The sequence below is a fragment of the Canis lupus genome, chromosome 4, assembly GCF_011100685.1.
Source record: "Canis lupus familiaris isolate Mischka breed German Shepherd chromosome 4, alternate assembly UU_Cfam_GSD_1.0, whole genome shotgun sequence".
Taxonomy (NCBI): domain Eukaryota; kingdom Metazoa; phylum Chordata; class Mammalia; order Carnivora; family Canidae; genus Canis; species Canis lupus.
In genome coordinates this window covers 6602639-6623212 of record NC_049225.1, presented here as the reverse complement: position 1 = coordinate 6623212, position 20574 = coordinate 6602639, and the positions used below count along the sequence as shown (strand labels likewise).

At 38.9% G+C, this 20574-nt stretch overlaps 1 long non-coding RNA gene across 3 annotated transcripts; it reads left to right on the top strand.

Annotated features, from left to right (window-relative positions):
- Positions 1 to 15417: 15417 nt before the first annotated feature.
- On the top strand, positions 15418 to 20039 carry LOC111095692. 3 transcript variants are annotated; one of them, XR_005357534.1, is made up of 4 exons: positions 15418 to 15485; positions 15607 to 15725; positions 16834 to 17031; positions 19847 to 20039. It is a non-coding gene; the product is annotated as an uncharacterized LOC111095692 (long non-coding RNA). The 3 variants fall into 3 exon arrangements; XR_005357533.1 differs by lacking the exon at positions 15418 to 15485 and having other exon boundaries at positions 15493 to 15725; XR_005357535.1 differs by lacking the exon at positions 15418 to 15485 and having other exon boundaries at positions 15493 to 15725; positions 16830 to 17031.
- The last annotated feature ends 535 nt before the right edge of the window (positions 20040 to 20574 follow it).

Below are 20574 nucleotides of genomic sequence, written 5' to 3'. Positions count from 1 at the left end.
CAAGTACCAAAACTTCATTCCTTTTTATGGAGTAATATCCCTTGTATGTATGTACCACATTTTGTTGATGTATTCATTTGCTGATAAACACTTGATTTGATTCCACATTTGTACTCTTATGAATAAGTCTGCAATGAACATGGATGTACAAGTATCTGTTTTCAGTGCTTTGGGGTCCAAGTGAGATTGCCAGGTCAGGTGGTAATTCTGCTTGACTTTTTGAGGAACTACCAAACTATTTTCCGTAATGGCTGCATCATTTTCTGTTCCTGCTAGTGATGTACAATAATTACATTTTCTCCAAATTCTCACTCACACTTGTTATTTTCCACTTTTAAAGAATGATTATTATAGTAATGATAGGCATGAAGTAGTATCTCACAGTTTTTATTTGCATTTCCCTAATGACTGAAGATGCTGAGAATCTTTTCATGCACTTATTGGCCATTTGTATATGTTCTCTGGAGAAATGTCTATTCAAATCATTTGCCCATTTTAAAACTGGGTTGTTTATCTTTTTGTTGTTGAGTCGTAATATATGATTTGCAAATTTTTCCTCCCAATCTGTAGAATATTTTTGTTCTCTTGATAAAGTCCTTTAAAAAAGTTTTTAATGAAACCCAATTTATCTATTTTCTTTGATTTCCTCTGTTTTTGCTGTTATATCTAGAATCCAATCCAAAAGCACAAAGAAATGGCTTTATATTTTCCTCTAAGAGTTTTGTGGTTTTAGCCTTTATAGTTTAAGTCCTTGATCCATTGTGAGTTAATTCTTTTTTAAAGATTTTATTTTTATTTATTTGACAAGGAGAGAGAGTGCACATGCAAGAATAGCAACAAGGGGAGAGGGAGAAGGAGGCTTCTCACTGAGCAGGGAACCTGATGCAGGGCTCCATCCCAGGATCCTGGGATCATGACCTGAGCTGAAGGCAGATGCTTAACCAACTGAGCCACCCAGGTAGCCCCTGAGTTAATTTTTATATATGGTGTGAGGTAAGGGTCCAGCCTCGTTCTTATTCATGTGAAAATCAAGTTGTTCCAGTGCCATTTGTTGAAAAGACTGCTCTTTCCTCATTGAATGGATTTGGCACCCTGTCAAATATTAATTGACCATAGATGTATGGGTTTACTTCTGGACTTTCCATTCTATTCCATTGGTCTATCAGTGACACATTGTTTTGATTAGTATAGATTTGATGTAAGTTTTGGAATCAAGAAGTCTAAGTCCTCTAACTTTGTTCTTCTTTAAGATTCTTTTGGTTTCTCGGGGACCATTGAAATTCCACATTAATTTGAGGTTTGGCTTTTCTCTTCCTTCTAAAAAGACTATTGAAATTTTGCTAGGGAATGAGTTGAAACTGTAGGTTCCTTTGGGTGTTATTGATATTTTAACAATAGTAAGCCTTCCTACTTATAAATGTTGGAATGTCTCTCATTTATTTAGATTTTCTTTAATTACCTTCAGCAACGTTTTGGAGTTTTCAGTACACAAGTCTTTCACCTCTTATTTAAATTTATTCCTAGATATATATTCTTTTAGATACTCCCATAAGTAGAATTGTTTTCTTAATTTCCTTTTTGGATTGTTCATTGTAGGTGTATAGAAACCTAAGTCATTTTTGAGTGTTAATCTTGTACTTTGTAACTGTGCTGAATTCATTATTGCTTCTAGTAGTTTTCCTTGTGATTATTTGGGATTTTCTGTATGTAAGAGCATATTACCTGTGAATAGAGATAGTTTTCTGTCTTCCTTTCCAATTTGGGTGTTTTCTTTTTCTTGTATAATAGCTCCAACTAGGATTTTCAGCACAATGTTGAATAGCAATGATGAGTGAAGGCATCCTTGTCTTATTTCTGATCTGAGAGGGAAAGCTTTCAGTTTTTCACCATTTGGTATGATGCTTCCTTATGATATTTCACCACAGTGCTCTTTATCATATTAAAGAAGTCTTCTTCTGTCCCTAGATTTCTGAAAGTTTTTATCAGAAAAGAGTACTATTTTTTTTCAAAAGTCTTGACTTTGTTAATTGAGATGATCATGTGGTTTCTTACTTTGTTATCAATGCCATATATTACATTGATTGATTTTTCCATTTTTAAGCATGATTGCATTCATAGGATAAATCCAACTTGGTCATAGTGCATAATCCTTTTAATATGCTATTTGAATTCAACTTCCTGGAATTGTGTTGAGGATTTTTGCATCATGTATTCATTCATAAGGGATATTGGTCTGTAATGCTTTCTTCTTGTGATGTCTTTATCTTGTGATGTTTTGATATTATGGTAATGCTGACCTCATAAAATGAATTGGGAAATGATCCTTCCTCTTCTATTATTTGGAAAGTTTGGAAGGATTGCTATTAGTTCTTTTTCAAATACTTGGTGGAATTCACCAGTGAAGCCATCTGGTTCTAGTTTTTTCCTTATTGGAAGGTTCTATTACTGATCAGCTCTCTTTACTTGGTATATGTTTGTTGAGATTTTCTATTTTTTCTTGAGTCAGTTTACATAATTTGGGTGAATAGGTCCCTTTCCTTCTTTTAGGTAGTTAGAATGTATTCATGTATTACATATTTCCTCTTATTATTATCATTTTTTCAAAGTCAACATTCATTTAGAATTAATTCCATTTCTCCTCAGAGTAAAATGAAGTTCTCTACATTTTCATTAAAATAATGTTTTTCCTGTAAGTAGGGTTTACCAGCTCAATTCATTTACATCCAGAATTTTTATAATGACAGGAATCTCTCTCCTTCACTGAATCATCCATTACTCTTTTACATTTTAGAATAATGAGTTTTCAGAAGGAAAATAACAACTAGTAGTTATTTACAGAGCACTGCTACAATTAATTGGCTGCTTGGCACCACTATCTTCTTCAGGACAACACGGGGATACTTGTTCTTAGTACCAGGATCCATTTTATTGTATTGACTGTGGTGATAGCTGTAAATTGAAACATGTCTCACGGTGTCTGCTCTAATTAAAAGCAACATAAAATGCTATCGAATTCCCTGATCCAAAATATTTGACTCATCAAGAGTTTTCTCACATCAGTTAATGGGTTCATTCACTAAACTCTTTAAATTAAATCCTTTATCAGCATTATATGTGAGCAAAGATACAAAATCTTCATCTGTACATCACATAAAAATTCACAGAAATGCAAAGAGAGTGATTTCCTCTAAGTATTACATAATAGAATTTCTGAAAAACTTCAACTTCCACTTAAGCTAAGGGCAGCCTAGAGAGGAGACATTGCCCACCAAATACTAGGTTCTCTTAATGCTCTCCTGTCGATGGCCTAAGTGTCTGTCAACAACCAGTAAGCCGTAAAATAATGCCAATGATACCATTTCCATTCACAGTTCCATTATTTATACAAATCCTTGTTCTGTTTAGGATATTCTAGAACAAGTTATGCAGTAAACTACTTCTCAACTTCAACTGAAAAGTTCTCAGGGTGAGGGTGGGAAGTATGTTGGGGATAGTGGGGATAGCTCAATTTGGTCCATCTCTTTTCTAAAAGTTTTAAAACAAACTGTGTGTCTGTGTGAGCACATATACATACAAAGAAATCAAAATGCATACAGTAAGTTGGATAACATTGTTAAGACTTTGACCAGTGGTACTACAAGAAAACTGTCAATCAGAATATGAATAGATAGCCACTCCTAAACCCATGCAGATTGGATGAATGTTAACCATGATGTGTGTGTGTGTGTGTGTGTGTGTGTACACATGTACTTGTATGTGTGTCGGATGTGAATGTGCCAACTATATGTGGCTTGCTTGAGTAATATGAGAAAGAAATGAAAGAGCAGAGGCCAAGAGGAGAGGGGAAAGAGATGGAAAAAGGTGAGAGACATAGCATTCACCCAAGTTTGGAGCTGTGCAGGTTGCAGGGTGCTGTGTACCATGCTGATTACAGTGACTTACACACTTTTAAAATATCTTTTAGTTTTTTAAAGCTCTCAGCTTTCCAAGTGCTTTATCTTATTTTATCCTCATAATCAAAAATAACAAATACTCTGACTTTATAGCTTCAGTAGAGAACTAGAAAGATGAAATTTGAAAGTTGTCTTTTAATTCTCAAGTTGGAAATGTTTCTTTTACATGTGGCTAGGAGAAAAATGTGTTTCCCAGACTCTGGGTTGAGACTCTTGCCCTTGAATCCTGTGAATCTGGCCTCCCAGACAGGGAATCTAAAGTGACCCTGCCACAGTAAATTTGTCTGGACAGTGGAGACTTTGCTTCTTCTGCCAGCCGTGGCGAGCTCTGTCCTTGGTTATTCCTCCCAGTCTGATTTTCCTGCTCGTCTAGATGTTGGCTCTGTTCCTGACCTTGGCGCCAGCTCAGCTTTTGCCACTCTTCCCAAGGATACAGTCTTAGTGCCTATTTCTAGCTTTATTGTTCCTGTTTCATCCAGCAGTTCAATGAGTCTTGTCTCCCTACATGACTGAAGATGAGCACATGGTTCTCATGTTTAGCATGATCATTCCTTTGTGTGTGTCTTTTGCCAGTTAAGAAAGCAAAGCTTCATGTGACCCATTTTTCTCAGATCTCTTCAGTCTGTGTAAATGCAAGATTGCATATACAGTGAGAGCCACTACTGATATTGCCTGCACTTCAAAGACCTGCCTCCATTCCCATCTTTTTCATGAGGCCTCAGAGAGTTCTCACTTAGGCTTTCACATGATGTCTGCTCATTTTTTCTCTCTTCATCTGAACTTTGCTCAGTCTCCTTTTGGCAATTTGCCTACAGCCAGTATGGTGCATCAACTATTACCAATTTCGTGAGGATGGCCATGTCTGGTCAATGGTGAGGGCACTGCCATGCATGCCAAAGGCGCTGTGCCCTTCCTCCACTTCTACTAAAGCTTCCTATGCCCTTTCTAACCACTTTTGTTACCTCTTGATTCTTTCAAAGCTGTTTCAACAGTTGCCAATTCTTAAGGCCCTGATCTCTGCCTTTAGAGTGCTTCTGGATGTATCTCTCTGACGCTGCTGCTAATGTGCCAGGGCACTTGAGGTACTAGAGCTTGGCCATATTCTATAGAGGCCCCATTGAGCCAAATACTTCTGGTATTATAACAAAATCCCTTTCCTCCACTTTCACACTAACCTCTATTAAGCAACTATCTGAACCTTAGACAATGGGAATATATTAGTTCACATGTGACCAGAAAATCTACAATATGGTTTTAGAGTCTTTAGCGACTTGACAATGTTAGAATCAATCTCTCCCCATTCTCTCTCTTCCCCTTTTACCCTCTCCACCACCCCTTCCTTGGTCTTTATTTATCTTTGACCCTTTCAAAACCTTGCATCTCTCTCTCTCAGCCTCATTCCCTTGTAACTATGAAGAGATTGCCTTCAAGGGTGAGTGTGATGAGTTTGATGAGAAACTGCCTCAGAGCAACCCGTATTTTTTTTTTATTGGTGTTCAATTTACTAACATACAGAATAACCCCCAGTGCCCGTCACCCATTCACTCCCACCCCCCGCCCTTCTCCCCTTCCACCACCCCTAGTTCGTTTCCCAGAGTTAGCAGTCTTTACGTTCTGTCTCCCTTTCTGATATTTCCCACACATTTCTTCTCCCTTCCCTTATATTCCCTTTCACTATTATTTATATTCCCCACATGAATGAGAACATATAATGTTTGTCCTTCACCGACTAGACTTACTTCACTCAGCATATTTGCAAATGACATATCAGATAAAGGGCTAGTTTCCAAGATCTATAAAGAACTTATTAAACTCAACACCAAAGAAACAAACAATCCAATCATGAAATGGGCAAAAGACATGAACAGAAATTTCACAGAGGAAGACATAGACATGGCCAACATGCATATGAGAAAATGCTCCGCATCACTTGCCATCAGGGAAATACAAATCAAAACCACAATGAGATACCACCTCACACCAGTGAGAATGGGGAAAATTAACAAGGCAGGAAACAACAAATGTTGGAGAGGATGCGGAGAAAAGGGAACCCTCTTACACTGTTGGTGGGAATGTGAACTGGTGCAGCCACTCTGGAAAACTGTGTGGAGGTTCCTCAAACAGTTAAATATATACCTGCCCTACGACCCAGCAATTGCACTGCTGGGGATTTACCCCAAAGATACAGATGCAAGGAAACGCCGGGACACCTGCACCCCGATGTTTATAGCAGCAATGGCCACGATAGCCAAACTGTGGAAGGAGCCTCGGTGTCCAACGAAAGATGAATGGATAAAGAAGATGTGGTTTATGTATACAATGGAATATTACTCAGCTATTAGAAATGCTGAGTGAAGCAACCCGTATTTATACCATTCCAACTTAGCCATCTCAGAGGAGAGAAAGCACTTCTCTTGCAACCTACATACACAAAATTTTACCAAAGACAAAATTTGTCCCAGTTTGAGTCAGGTTGGATCAATCACTGCAACTGAGAGATAAGACGCAGAGACTGAAAGCATCATTAAGTCATTATAAAAGATAATGTGGGGCAATTCTGCACAGAGAGAAAACATTGCTAACAGAAGAAGGGAATAAGGAACACTGGACAGGAAAAAAAAAACAGTAAATGCTTGGTTGAAAAAAAATGTCTTACAAAGTTTTGTTGAGAAAACCTTAATTTTTTAAATTTTTAAAAATGTATTCATTTGAAAGAGAGAGAGCTAGAGAATGATGCGGCGGGGAATGTAGAGGGAGAGGGAGAAGAAGAATTACCACCAAGCAGGGAGCCCAATGCGGGCTCAATCCCAGGACCTTGAGATCATGACCTGAGCCAAAGGTAGACACTTAACTGACTGAGCCACCCAGACATCCCAAGAAAAATCTTAATTTTTTTGGCCACACATCTCTGCCTAGAAGAATTCAGAGATGGATCCATGGAGGTAGGTCAGAGCAATGGCTTATAGGCAGACATACTCCACATTCGCCCATGCCCTATCATGACCAGGGCTCTAATACTAGGCATAGCTGTGTGCCAGCATTCTTTCCCTGGATGAGTTCCTTCTTAGCAGACTCTTCAATCTTCCAAGTCATAAACTCTTGGTGGGCTGGTTTATTGACATAAACCCAATGTCAGAACTATAAGCATGCTCAGTGTGTCTAAGTCCTAAAATGAGTAATCCTTAGGACTCTGGAAGGTATGTAAAGCCTTGTCTTTTTTTTAAGATTTTATTTTATTTATTTATTCATGAGAGACACACACAGAGAGAGGCAGGACACAGGCAGAGGGAGAAGCAGGCTCCATGTAGAGAGCCTGATGTGGGATTCAATCCTGGGACCAGGATCACACCCTGAGCGGAAGGCAAAAGCTCAACCACTGAGCCACCCAGGCGTCCCTGTCCTGTTTTTTCCATAATAATAGGAGAGAATTACAACCTCTCCTTCTACCAATGTCTAGGATTCGCACAGTGATTCATTACTTGGAACTTCTGTAAAGTGTCTTAAGGTCTTTAAAATGATAATGATGCAAATAGAAAATATCTAATTAATACATGTTATATGATTTTTGGCTCAGTTACAGAAATTTATGAATGTTTCCAGTTTTTTGTGCAATGCTACATTTTACAGAAAGGCCACGGACAGAAATTTTGATTCTCTAAATCAAGGCAGTGATATTTCTGGGCTCATTTCAAATAACCCATACCAAAAGCAAGATCACAGATTAGAGGACATTTACACATTGTTTCTACTATTATACCAAGCCCTAAACATATTTTGCTAGAAGGAAAGATTGTATCTAGATTGTTCCTTTTTTTTTCTAGATCCCACATTATCAAAATTTAAGCAAAAAGAAAAAATGATCCGAACTGACCTATGGAAATACAATTATAGTGTGCTTTTTATAGCTCAGTAAAGAGAGTAATAGATGTCGAGGATCCAGCTTTTAAGGCCTGACTTTGGTTTCTTTTGTCTATAAGCACAACTCAGGCATGGCAAGTGTTGATTCTAAAATGTCTATGTCTGGCTTCAGTGTTTCTTTGATGTCTTGGTTGTACAATCCATTGTCTCCTACATCTCATCATAATAGATCTGTGGAAGAGAATCCTGAATTCTTCCCTCTAAATATGCCCTCTCCCCCAACCAAGTTTTCTCTGTCGGTTGTTAAGATATCTCTCAGCTTTGACCCCACCCTTCTAGCAACTATTTTATGATGCTTGGGCTGGGACTCCACCAACCCCCTTCCTGCTCTGGGAGCCTCTTTCCTTTAGGCTCTGCCAGTGAGGATGCTAAAGGGAGACTTCCACCTGCAGGGGGCTGGGGAAGGGGACCCTTCCTGCTTCTGGTCTGCCATCTCTTCTTGTCCTGGCTTCCTCTTCTTGTCGCTGTGACCCTGACAGTGCTGTTTCACTGAGCCGCTGTTCGTTCCAACTCCAGCAGTAATTCCAGCCTGAGGTTTTTCCAGATGTCATTATACCTTGATAGAAAGGCCAGCAGCACCATCCACCTGTCTCTTCCTTCTCAAAGGTCTAGCTCTTCACTCTTCAGGGCTCTTCCTCTAAGCTGAGAGATGACAGCAAAATGCAGCTCCCCTTTCTATCTTACTGTTGGCTCTATGGGCCAGGCTGCTAAGCATCATCATTCCCACCACTTTTCCGAGCCCTGCGAGAGGTACCTGTTTCCCGTGGGCACAACCCCAGTGATACTTTAGTGCTCATTTTGCCTTTTCAGTTATTTAGTACCTAGGGCGTTTTAAAATACTAAAATGTTAATATTAAGTTACCTCTGTTAAAATAACCGGTACAGGGATCCCTGGGTGGCTCAGTGGTTTAGCACCTGCCTTTGGCCCAGGACATGATCCTGGAGTCCCTGGACCCGGGATCAGGTCCCGCATTAGGCTCCCTGCATGAAGCACGCTTCTCTCTCTGCCTATGTCTCTGCCTCTGTGTGTGTGTGTGTGTGTGTGTGTGTGTGTGTGTGTGTGTGTCTCATGAATAAATACATAAAATCTTTAAAAAAAATAACCGGTACAATTTCTTTCTTCTAAAGGGATCAAGACTGAAATATCTCCTATCTTGCTTAAAGGAATCGCACCCACATGTTGATGGGAACCAAACACTGAAGTCACTAATTTCTCTCTCCCTACATAGCACACAGCAAATCCATTAGCAAATTCTCAACGATCTATCTTCAAAACATATCCTGAATTGGACCACTTCTCCTCACCTCTGTGTCTACCACCTTTATGTAAGATGCTATCATTTTTTGCCTGAATTACTACTAGCCCCCAGCCAATTATCTGAATCTGCCCCTGGCCTCTGTGTATCAGCCCCTGGATGTCTTATCCCAGCCAGACTGATCTCTTGAAACCTAAAATCAGATGATGTCACTCTTCTGTTCTCAACTCTCTGATTGCCCCTGTCTGTGCTTTATTTTTTTTAAAAAAAGGTTTTATTTATTTATTCATGAGAGACACACAGAGAGAAGCAGACACAGGCAGAGGGAGAAGGAGGCTCCCTGTGGGGAACCAGATGCGGGACTGGACCCCGGGATCACGACCTGAGCCAAAGGCAGACACTCAACCACTGAGCCACCCAGGTGCCCCTGTTTGTGCTTTTAAAAGATCCAGACTCTTTGCCCAGGCCTTTAGGGCCTTTCAGGATCTGTCCTCGATACCCTCTCTGACTTCCTGTCCTACCACATCTCTACCTGCTCACTCTACCACAGCCCCTCGGGCCACTCTTTGAACATGCCGAATTCCCCCACCTCAAGACCTGCACTCGCTATTCCTTCTTCTCCAAATACTCATCTCCAGAATCTCTGTATGGTTTATTTCTTTGCAAGAGTCGGGACTTGGTGCAATGCCACTTTTTCAGAGGAACCTCCCCCTGGCCAGCCTGTCTAAATAGGAAACCTCCTCCCTATCTTCACCCACAGGACATGAAAGCAGAAATATTTCCTGACTTACTCACTGCTCCCAGCATAGAAATAGCTATCACTGATGTGCCAAGGACAGCCTGAACCACTTTTAAGTGTATTAGCTGAGTTATTTTTCATAGCAACTCAATTAAGTAGTTATGTTACCATTCCTACCTTAAGATAAGAAAGTGGAGGCAGAGAGGTGAATATCTTTCACAAGGTCACACAGCTTGAAATCAGGAGAGCCAGGATTCAAATACAGAAGCTCTGGTCCTAGAGCCCAAGTTGTTGATGTCTACAGCATTCTACTTCCTATTGCATTAGGAATTCAATAGATATTTTTTAAATTATAAATTAATAGCTAAACCTATAGGTTTTAGAGTTGCTAAGTCCTGGGCTGAATCTTGTTTCATTCACTCACTATATAAGTGAGTTCCTGAATTTTAATCCCACTTCTACCATTTACCTAGAGGTGAGCTGTTGGGTCAATTAATTTTCCTCTCTGAGCTACAATTATTTGTAAAATAGAGTAAGAGCAATACTCCTCTGACAAATGAATAAACAAACAACAAACAAAAAGTAGAAACAGACCTGGAACTACAGAGAGCAGACTGGTGGTTGCCAGTGGGGAGGAGGTGGAAGAGTGAACAAAATTGATGATGGGGAGTAGAAGGTACAGGCTTCCAGTTACAGAATGAATAAGTCATAGGAATAAAAGGTACAGCATAGGGAATATAATCAATAGTATTGTTTTTTTCTGTTTTGTTTTTAGAGAGAGAAGAGTGTGTGAGAAGGGAGAGGGGTAGAAGAAAAGGGAGAGAGAATCCTCAAGTAGACTCCCCTTGAGTGTAGAGCCAGATACAGGGCTCCATCTCACAAACCTGAGACCATGACCTGAACTGAAATCAAGAGCTGGACACCATACTGACTGAGCGACCCAAGTGCCCCATCAATATTATTGTAATAATGTTGTATGGTTAGATATGGTAGCCACACCTGTGGGGAGCATGGCATAACATATAGACTCGTCAAAGCACTATGTTGTACATCTGAAACTAATGTAACATTGTGTATCAATTGTACTTCAATTTTTTTAAAAGAATAATATTAGCCTCAGAGGGCCATTGTGCGGACATGTGTTTTGTTTTGTTTTTTAATTTTTTTTTCGGACATGTGTTATTGCAGGGAAAGTGCCTAGTGAAGAGCTTGAGATGGAAGTAAAGACTAGTTATTATTACCTATACATAAATTCCTCAGGAGAATTTTCAGAACTTTAAAGTCCTTTATAAAATAACATCAGTCTAATCTATATACATTTATAATTCTATTCTCTATATAGTTCTTTTGGTTACAAATAACCAAAACTGACTCTCGGTAGTTCAACAGGCAAAAATAGAGGTTACTGGTGTATATCACCAAATTCAGGGAAGAAGTGAAGAACTGAGCCTTGATGGGAAGAGCTACAGCAAGAGATGTTCTAGAGAGCTCTGTTTGTGGACTTTTCTTCTATAGCAGGGCTATTAGTATGACTCAGCTCCAGAGACCACAATCTGTGTGCACCTCTCATAAATTTCCAAGTTTCTAAGAGATAGAACTTGATGGACTCTGTTCAAGTAGAGCCAGAGATCCAAAGTTAACATAAGAAGGCACAAGTGCTGCCAATCCACTCATGGGTGTCAGGGACAACTTCTAATAGGGAGAATTGCTGCAAGCCAAGGAGTCATCCCAGGATTTTTCTCTTGAATTATATGTGTTGGCTACCCACTCCCCCATTTATGTTTACTCACACATATTAAAAGATGGCTTTATCTAGCATAATCTCGTTATCACACATAAAATCTCAAGTTTGCACATTACTTCCCCAACCAAAGACAACTCTAAGTCACATTCAGCTGCCTTGAGATTCAATAATGTCATTGAGATCCTGTGTTCCTAGGCTAGAATGTCAGTTTGACCTAAGTTCCTCTGCTAGTTCACTGTGATTTTGTCTCAGATCACAATAACCCTGGAAACCATGGGTACATTTAAACACTACCACAAAATGGTAAAGAATAGCTACAGGCTTCCAGTTACAGAATGAATAAGTCATGGGAATAAAAGGTATAGTGTAGGGAATATAGTAAATAATAATTTGTTTAATAAAATGGTGGTAGTAATTATTCATTCCTCAGATACTTCACTAGCAAGCAAAAGTATAGTGGCGGAGGCCATTAGTGTTCATTTCTTGAGTTGGGCAAGAGGTCATAGCAGGTGTTGATGATTTCCTCCTCTTCCATTCAGTTCATGTTGCCATTATGCCTTACCCAGAACCAAGAACAATAACCAAGACAAGGTTCACAGTTGCTTTCCCTTGGACTTACTTCCACTGCAAAGCAAGGATATACATGAAATAAGCAATAGAATAAAAATTTGAGGCTCTCCTTTACCTCTACAGTAATCTCACGGAGGCATACCTGAAATTTGGCAATCTAGATTTTGAATGTAGAGAGTCAGCCATGTTACATGATAAACCTAGTTTTATACTCAGAATTATATATCAGCAACCGGAAATGATTTTTAGTTTAATATTAAATGATAAACATGAAATATTAATATGATATAGGTGCACAACACTAGAACTATCTTCCTTTATCTGGTCGGAGGACAAGCCTGGGGGTTTTCCACTAATGTCCATGGCAGGGCTTTCTGTAAATAGTTCTAGCCTTAGGCTGTTTTGACCTTGGTCAACACCTCACTAGTTCACTTTCTTTGAGCATTAGGTTAACCTAAACCTTCAGTTCTGAAAGACCTGAGACTTTGATGATGCAGCCTGAGTGTCAAGTGGTTTTCCATGACCTGCCATGTAAATACAAGAATTTCTTCCAGTTTCAATCACCCTTGCCCAGCATGGTAGTAACATCACCAATACTAACTATAGTGACTAATGATCAAAGGAAGCAGGCAGAGTCTGGAGAGACCAGAGCTCACCCACCCCCATACTATTTTTTTCTAGTTTCCTTCGTCATATTAGTCACTTTTAATGATGTGGTAGCAGTCTTAACTTTCCATTCATCAAAACCTTGAGTATGAGTATTCCTTCTTTAGTACTAATATCCCCAGATCAAGAGAATTCAGTCACATGGGAATTCAGAACAAAAATTTTGAGTGAGTCATTAGGCAAAATGGTGAGAGGCTTCACTTCCATTTCGGTGTTTTGTTCTGAGATCTGTATTCTCTGGCAGTTAATAAGATGGCAGCATGTATTTCCGGCTGGTTAGAGCCCAGAGTGCATCTTGCAAGCAGTGCCAAAACATACTGTGGCACTGTTGGTCAATTTGCATTGGCTCTTGAACAACACAGAGGTGAGGGGTGCCAAACCCTCATGCAGTCAAAAAAACTTCTGACTTCTCAAAACTACTTACTAATAGCTTACTCTCGACCAGAGCCTTACTGATAACAAAGAGCCTATTAACACATATTTTGTATGTCCTATGTATTCTATACCATATTCTTACAATAAAGAGAGTTAGAGAAAATGTTATTAAGAATATCATAAGGAAGATAAAATGCACTTACAGTATTGTACATTATTTGTTGGGAAAAATCCATGCATATGTAAGTGGACCTGTGCAGTTCAAACCCATGTAATTCAGAGGTCAACTGTGTATAGAGTCATATGATCACCACTGTGATCCAAATATAGAACATTTTTATCACCTCTAAAAATTCCTTTATTCCCTTGCTTTCCTCTGTTTTTGAAGGCAAGATAACAGATTCAACATTAATCTTGGCCCTCTCGATGATGGAAGGTTTCCAGCATAATTATTTTTCTTGCCACCAGAAAACTGCCTGGTCCCTGGAGCCATGTCAGGAATTCAGGGCAGGTTATTATTGGCAAAGCAGACAAATTAGAAAAAGCAATGGCTACTGACTTGTTAATGGTAGGTCCTCTTTCTGAGGCCAAGCAGGTCTTCTCTTTTAACTACCATTACCTTTTTATCCAGGAGACCATTGCTCAAGTTTGGGGCTGGCTGGGGAAGTGATGCTGATGGCCATACGATGGGTCACTTAGTTCATCTATGTATCAGTAGCAGTCTCTTCGTGGAAGGCCTTCTGCTGAATATTTAAAAGGAACAGGACAGCCTGGGTGGCTCAGCGGTTTGGCGCTGCCTTCGGCCCAGGGCATGCTCCTGGAGAACCAGGATCGAGTCCCAAGTCGGGCTCCTTGCATGGGGCCTGCTTCTCTCTCTGCCTGTGTCTCTTGCCTCTGTGTGTGTGTGTGTGTGTGTGTGTGCGTGTGTCTCATGAATAAATAAATTTAAAAATAAATAAATAAATAAATGGAACACAAGTAAGTGTTAATGAAATAATGAGAAGACATGTTATTGGGCAAATAGTCTTTGGGAAGCCCTTGATATTGGACTATCTTAAAATTTATCATTTAAAGGGAAAGCTGTTATTCTTTTCCACTCCCAAAAACATACTCTTAATATATAAAACATTTTTTGATGTTTTCTTAATAACCTGAGACCTCTATGGTGTGTCTCTGGGATAATAATGTAGAACACTTTGCAAGTATTATTTCCACTTGTAACTATCGTGTGTGTTTCTACTGCTTAAAAATATTTAAGGGTACTTCTGAATCATGAATTCATAATGTATTGGATTTTAAATTGTATATTAAATCATCCATTGTATATAGGAGGCCATATGCATTGTGGGCAAATTCTTAATATTCTTAACTCAGGATTAAGCCAAAAATCATGATTTTCTTTGGCATGATTCTTGTTTTAAAACCACTCAAATGAAATATGAGTAACATAAAAAAAAAGCTATACATCCAATGTATATAATTTGATGAGTTTGATTCATTTAATTTTTTTGTGTCCTTCCTGAATTTATAGTCCTGTGGTTCTTAGAAAAGTTTTTTTTTTCACTTGTGTTCTTATGGCAGTTCCCAACATTGTTTTATTGTTGTGGATTGGAGATTATGAGATTTTTTTCCCCCTCTAATGTACTGGAAGGAGTAGTAGAGTTAGAAAGTTTGTAACCATTAAGATATTGACAGATTTGGGAAAGAATCCTCCATAAATGTTAAAAGTGTTAAAAATAAAATAAAATAAAATAAAATAAAATTTACCATTTAAGGACAGAGTCAATGTCCCACATGAAGCAGCTGACCTAGGCACCAGCCTGGAACCTGGATAGGCAAAGTAAGAATGGAAATTGGCAGACCTAAAACTATCAGCCACTATGTAAAGCTTTTCCTGGTGCACACTCATTAATCATTCCATGTCTTATCTTGTACGCAGGTAGATAACTTGGCATGGTCATCTTATTATGCAAGTGTATCCCAAATTTGAGTGAGGCCTTTTCTCTTGAGTGTGGGGCACATCTTCCTGACTCTTTACACAGGGAGTAATTTTGAATTGTATCCTTGATGTCCTAGAGGTCCTGAGTTCCATTCTACTCCCCCAGTGACTGTTGTTATTTGAATAGGCAATTAATTTGGTGGGACTTGAAGCCTGAAGCTAAGTCCAGTGTACTCTCAGTTCTGTTCTTTTGTCTCCAGTTGAGGGACTTTAAGCCTGCCCTTTGAATAGGTCTTCAGAGGTCAACCAGAGACTTAAGCAAATTGTATGTATTTCTGCCCTTTCTGCCCCTTGCTTTCCAGAATTGTCTCCTTACATCCAGTAAATAAGATGTCAGCCTAAAAACCATAGGACATGGGAAGCTAACTGCCATTTTTTCCTTCAAGGAGCAGGCTTCCCTCTAGACTATCCCTACTCTCCCTGCTCTTGTGTGCTCCCCAGAGCATTTGGATAGTCATTCTATGTTCTACTTAGTGCTGATAATGTTCATCGCTGGGAGTAAGAGGTGAGTTGGCCATACAGTCAGTGCAACTGACTACTTCGGTTTTAATCTCATCTTGTCACTTATTACTTGTGTGAACTGGGGCAAGTTTTTTAAATGTATTTCGTCTTAGTTTCTTTGTCTATAAAGTGGAAAATAATATTATCCATGTTAATACTTTGAGATCCTGAAAGGATAAATGTGTATAATATATCTAGAGTGTTTGGGAATCTTGCTATTATTGTTTTATATCTGGGAGTATTATTTTTGTGCCATTTTGAGATTTCTCCCAACACTTTTAGTCATTTCCTCAATGAATAATTATTGTGATTCATTTGAAATTTCCAGGCAACTTGTCATCTAGGATAGCAGTAGGTGAAATTCACTGATAAATTTTCATAAATGTAGTAAATCCCCAAGTCACAAATCACCATTCTCATTTCAGATGATGTTTCTCCAGTCACTCAAGCACTATATTACATTGTATCTTATTTCCAATGTCCCAAATACTGTGATTAATAACTACTTCATGAACAGTTAGAATTGAATTTATAGTTTTTCGCAAGTTGCTCTCAAACATTTATTACAATTCCCTATCATTAAGTTAAAAAATAATGTTAGAGTTGGCCTTTTTACTCTTTATAGTCCTTTGTTGGAGAAATATTTACTGACTGCCTGTTATTTCCAAGAACAAAAATTAAAAGATGGAATTGTCTACAAAAAGCCTTGTGATATTTTTGTTGGTGTTCAAAGCATTTATTTTATAAATTTATCTTATTTAGATCAGAAAAACAAATGCCTATAATAATGTGTAAATGTGATTGTATAACAGTTCATTAGCATTCCCTACAGCATTTAGCAAAAATCTTTGAGGCCAGAAAAATAAATCATGTATTCCCGAAGGTGTCTATAAAAGAATAACCCTTTGTTTCTGTTAGGATTTGGAGCCAAGAAATAAAGAACCTGACAACAAGGGCTTAAACAATTTAGGCATATTTTTCTCATGCAATGACAACCCAGATGTAGGGTAGTGTGGGACAGATGCAGCTTCCCAGGCTTGTCAACATAGACCTAGGTTCCTTAGTGAATGGATTCCCCCATTCTGATTTTTATTCTGCTGTTTGTAAGACAGATGCTGCTACACTTCCTGAGGTGGTGTTTGCATTCCAAGAAAAGAAAGGACAGCAAATGAAAGTACAGGGGTTGTGCCAGCTGAATTGATCCCATTTTATCAGAAAAACAAGGGCTCACAGGACAGCCACCCTCCTGGGCAACTCAACTTAGATTTCATTGGCAAGAAGTGGGTCATAATGCAAAGCAGTCTGGCACAGTGAGTACTGGGGCTGCGTACAGGACCACCCTGAACAGAACTGGGATTCTGTTAGTGACAATGAAGAGAAAGACGGATGGATATTGAGAAGGTCAGAACTTTCCAGCCAAGGGCAGGTGAAATTGTGGGAGCATACGAAGGCTTTCTAAGGAAGCCATAGAGATCATTTTCCAGTTTTTCAACCTCCATTTATACAGTCTGTTCTAAAAGTGAGCTGCCTATACAAGCATCTGAAGTTAAGACATCATACCAGTCATCTCTAACCACCACTGCTTTTATTTTTTTAAGATTTTATTTATTTATGAGAGAGAGAGAGAGAGGGAGAGAGAGAGAGAGGCAGAGACACAGGCAGAGGGAGAAGCAGGCTCCATGCAGGGAGCCCGATGTGGGACTCAGTCCCAGGACTCCAGGATCACGCCCTGAGCCCACGGCAGGCACTAAACTGCTGAGCCACCCAGCCACCCACTACTGCTTTTAAAACTGAACTCTTCCAGGGCATCTGGGTGGCTCAGTCAGTTGAGCATCCAATTCTTGATTTTGGCTTAGGTCATGATCTTAAGGATCATGAAATCAAACCCCGAATGGGGCTCCACACTGAGCATGGAGCCTGCTTGGGGATTCTCTCTCTCCCTCTCCCTTTGCCCTCCCCTCCTCCCCTCTTCATACTCTCTCACTCTCTCAAATAAATGAATAAATAAATTAAACTCACCTCTTCCTACTTTGTAAAAGACTAAATAGATTGATCACTTTGCTACTTTTGGCATTCAAACTCAGAAAAGGAATATTTTTTCTAAGTAGTGATACTGTTTAACAAACTATTTCCATCTACTTATATACGTGTTTTTTAGTATTTACACATAAAACATGAAAGATAGGAATAAAACTATGGTGAACACTGTCTCACACTAGTAATATATAATATTTACCCATGAAACATGAACAAATTGAAAGAAAAGCCCTACCCAGCTCATTAAAAAGACATTGCTCTTTTAAAAATATTTTATTTGTTTATTTATTTGAGAGAGAGTGCATGCATGAGTGAAGGGAGGGGCAGAGAGAAAGGGAGAGAGAATCTCAGGCCAACTCCATGCTGACCACAGAGCCAAATGGGGGGCTCCATTTTACAACCCTGAGATCATGACCTGAGCTGAAAACAAGAGTAGGATGCTTAACTGACTGAGCCACCAGGTGCCCTTAAAATTTTTTCTAACAAAAATTTATATTTTCCATTTAGTAATTATCAAAATACATAAATAATTGTTTTATTTTGGTTGTTATTATCCTACTAATATTTATAAATATAATTGAATACAGAAGAAAGTATTTTTAACAGTTGGATCCTGGGGTCAGCAACTTTAAAAAAATACATATATATATTTATGTGTGTTGTAGGATATCAAATTGCTCTGGCATTTAGAATTCAATGGATATATGGTATTTATATTCCATTGGGTATAATGAAAATAATCATCTTATGCTATTATTTTTTTCTCTAAATCCCATATAACACCATATAAATATATCATGACAAGTTTATTATTTATATAAAATATTTTCAAAATATATTTAAAACTCTAACATACTTTACAATTCAAATTTAATTTGAAAAATTTTTATGTCATTCTGTTTTTTCCCCCACGAGCATTTAACATACACATTTTTACAAATGGACATTGTAAATACGATAGAAGATACATTTAAATTAACAATTTACACCAGCTAGAGTATTATGGGTGGCTGTGATTAGAATAGTCCTTTAGGATTCAACCTGAGTCTTAAATTGAATTAGCTGTATGATGTAAACCTCTGAGGAAGAAATTTCTTCCAAGGGTAGAGGAGTCATGGCCTAAAGGCAAATGGCTGCAAGGAAACGCTAGCACCACCTGCTGATCCCTCATAAAGATGAACGTGGGAGACAGAGCAGCTCCACTAGAGATTTCCAGATTGCTTGGAAATCCTGTATTTTACACATTTAGGCAGGTGAAGACTTTTATTTACATGCTTTATTCTAGCCCATACACAGTAATGTGTCAGACACTGTGTAAATAGTAGGGGAAATGCAGAGATAGGTAAATTTCTATTATGGTAGAAATATCCTTTTTTTTTTTTTTAAATAAAGGTCTACATAACCCTTACATTTAATTAATTAATTTATTTTTAAGATTTTATTTATTTATTTGACAGAGAGAGCATGTGCAAGCAAGGGGAGGGGAAGAGGGAGAGGGAGAAGCAGGCTCCCTGCTGAGCAGTGAGCCCTTGAGGGTCCTGGGATCCATGACCTGAGCAGAAGGTAGAGACACTTAACCAACTGACTGTGCCACCCAGGCACCCCACAGTAGAAATACTTTACTGATTTTTGCCATGATGTGCAAAGATGAGGTGTGTCTAATAATCTTTAAACTATGGCTACCTTATATATTCTGTGTATGAAAAAAGTGATGGCTTGACCAGAGCAAAGAAAAATCCTGCAATACCCAATGGGAGAGACAATAGCTTCCATGAAGTGCTGCTCATGGGGTCAAGTGCAGCAGAACTTTTAGCCATATTGTATCATACTCTGTGCTAAAGACATATTTTAGGAAAGAGAACAAAGCAGCTCTGATAGTTAGTAGCTGGTAGCTGGCCTCGGAGCTGAGCCATAAACTCATAAACAATTTCACAGACCACGAACATCAGATGAGGTCACTATGTCCAAGACTCCTCCATAATCATGCCTGAGGAAAGACGAAAACAAGACACAATGCAAGCCACTAAAATGACCAAACTGCTGTCTTTGGGTTCACAGGAGTGACTGTAGCTTCTTTCTCAATTACAGCTTTAGCCTTGGTCCTCCGCCTTCTGGATAAAAAAAATTCAAGCTACCCAGTGATGGAATCATTCCTGCTTTCTGACAGCAACCAGTCCAGAGCAACTGTCCACTTTCTTAGATTTTCTCCAAAACCACTCAGCATGAACTTAAATCCTTAAAAAAAAAAAAAAAAAAAGCCCCTCCTGAGATGTTACCACCCTCTTCCTGGGATGTCGTGTGGTGTCTCAGAGTTCCCCATGGCATGTATCTCTCCTTAGTTATTATTTATTGCCTCCATTATTACCACTGAGGCAAATAATAAACCCAGTTCTGGCTACAGATGTGCACCATGTGGTCTTTGGCTGGGGGGGTGGGGGTGGGGGCGGGAATGAACAATATATAAATTCATTAAATTTTCCCGATGACCCCTTGAGGAGATTACTGCTTTCATCCCCGTTTCACAGATGGTAAAACAGAAAGGTGAAGTATATTGGCCAAAGTGACCCAACCTGAGAATGGCTCAGCTAGAATTTTAATCTTGGTAGTCTGGAGCCTGCGTCTATACCCTTTATTGTTGCTAGGTTGCCCCTCAGTGAGAAGGAAAAGGTGGAATTCATAACATGTCAACTGCAGAATGAACAATCTGCAAAAGGAATTGGAGAAGAAAAAGTCGATGGAATTTTTCTAAGGAGAGAAAGCCAAGAAAAGCTACTGTTTTTTTCTTTTCTTTTTTTTTTTTTTTGTTGTTGTTTATG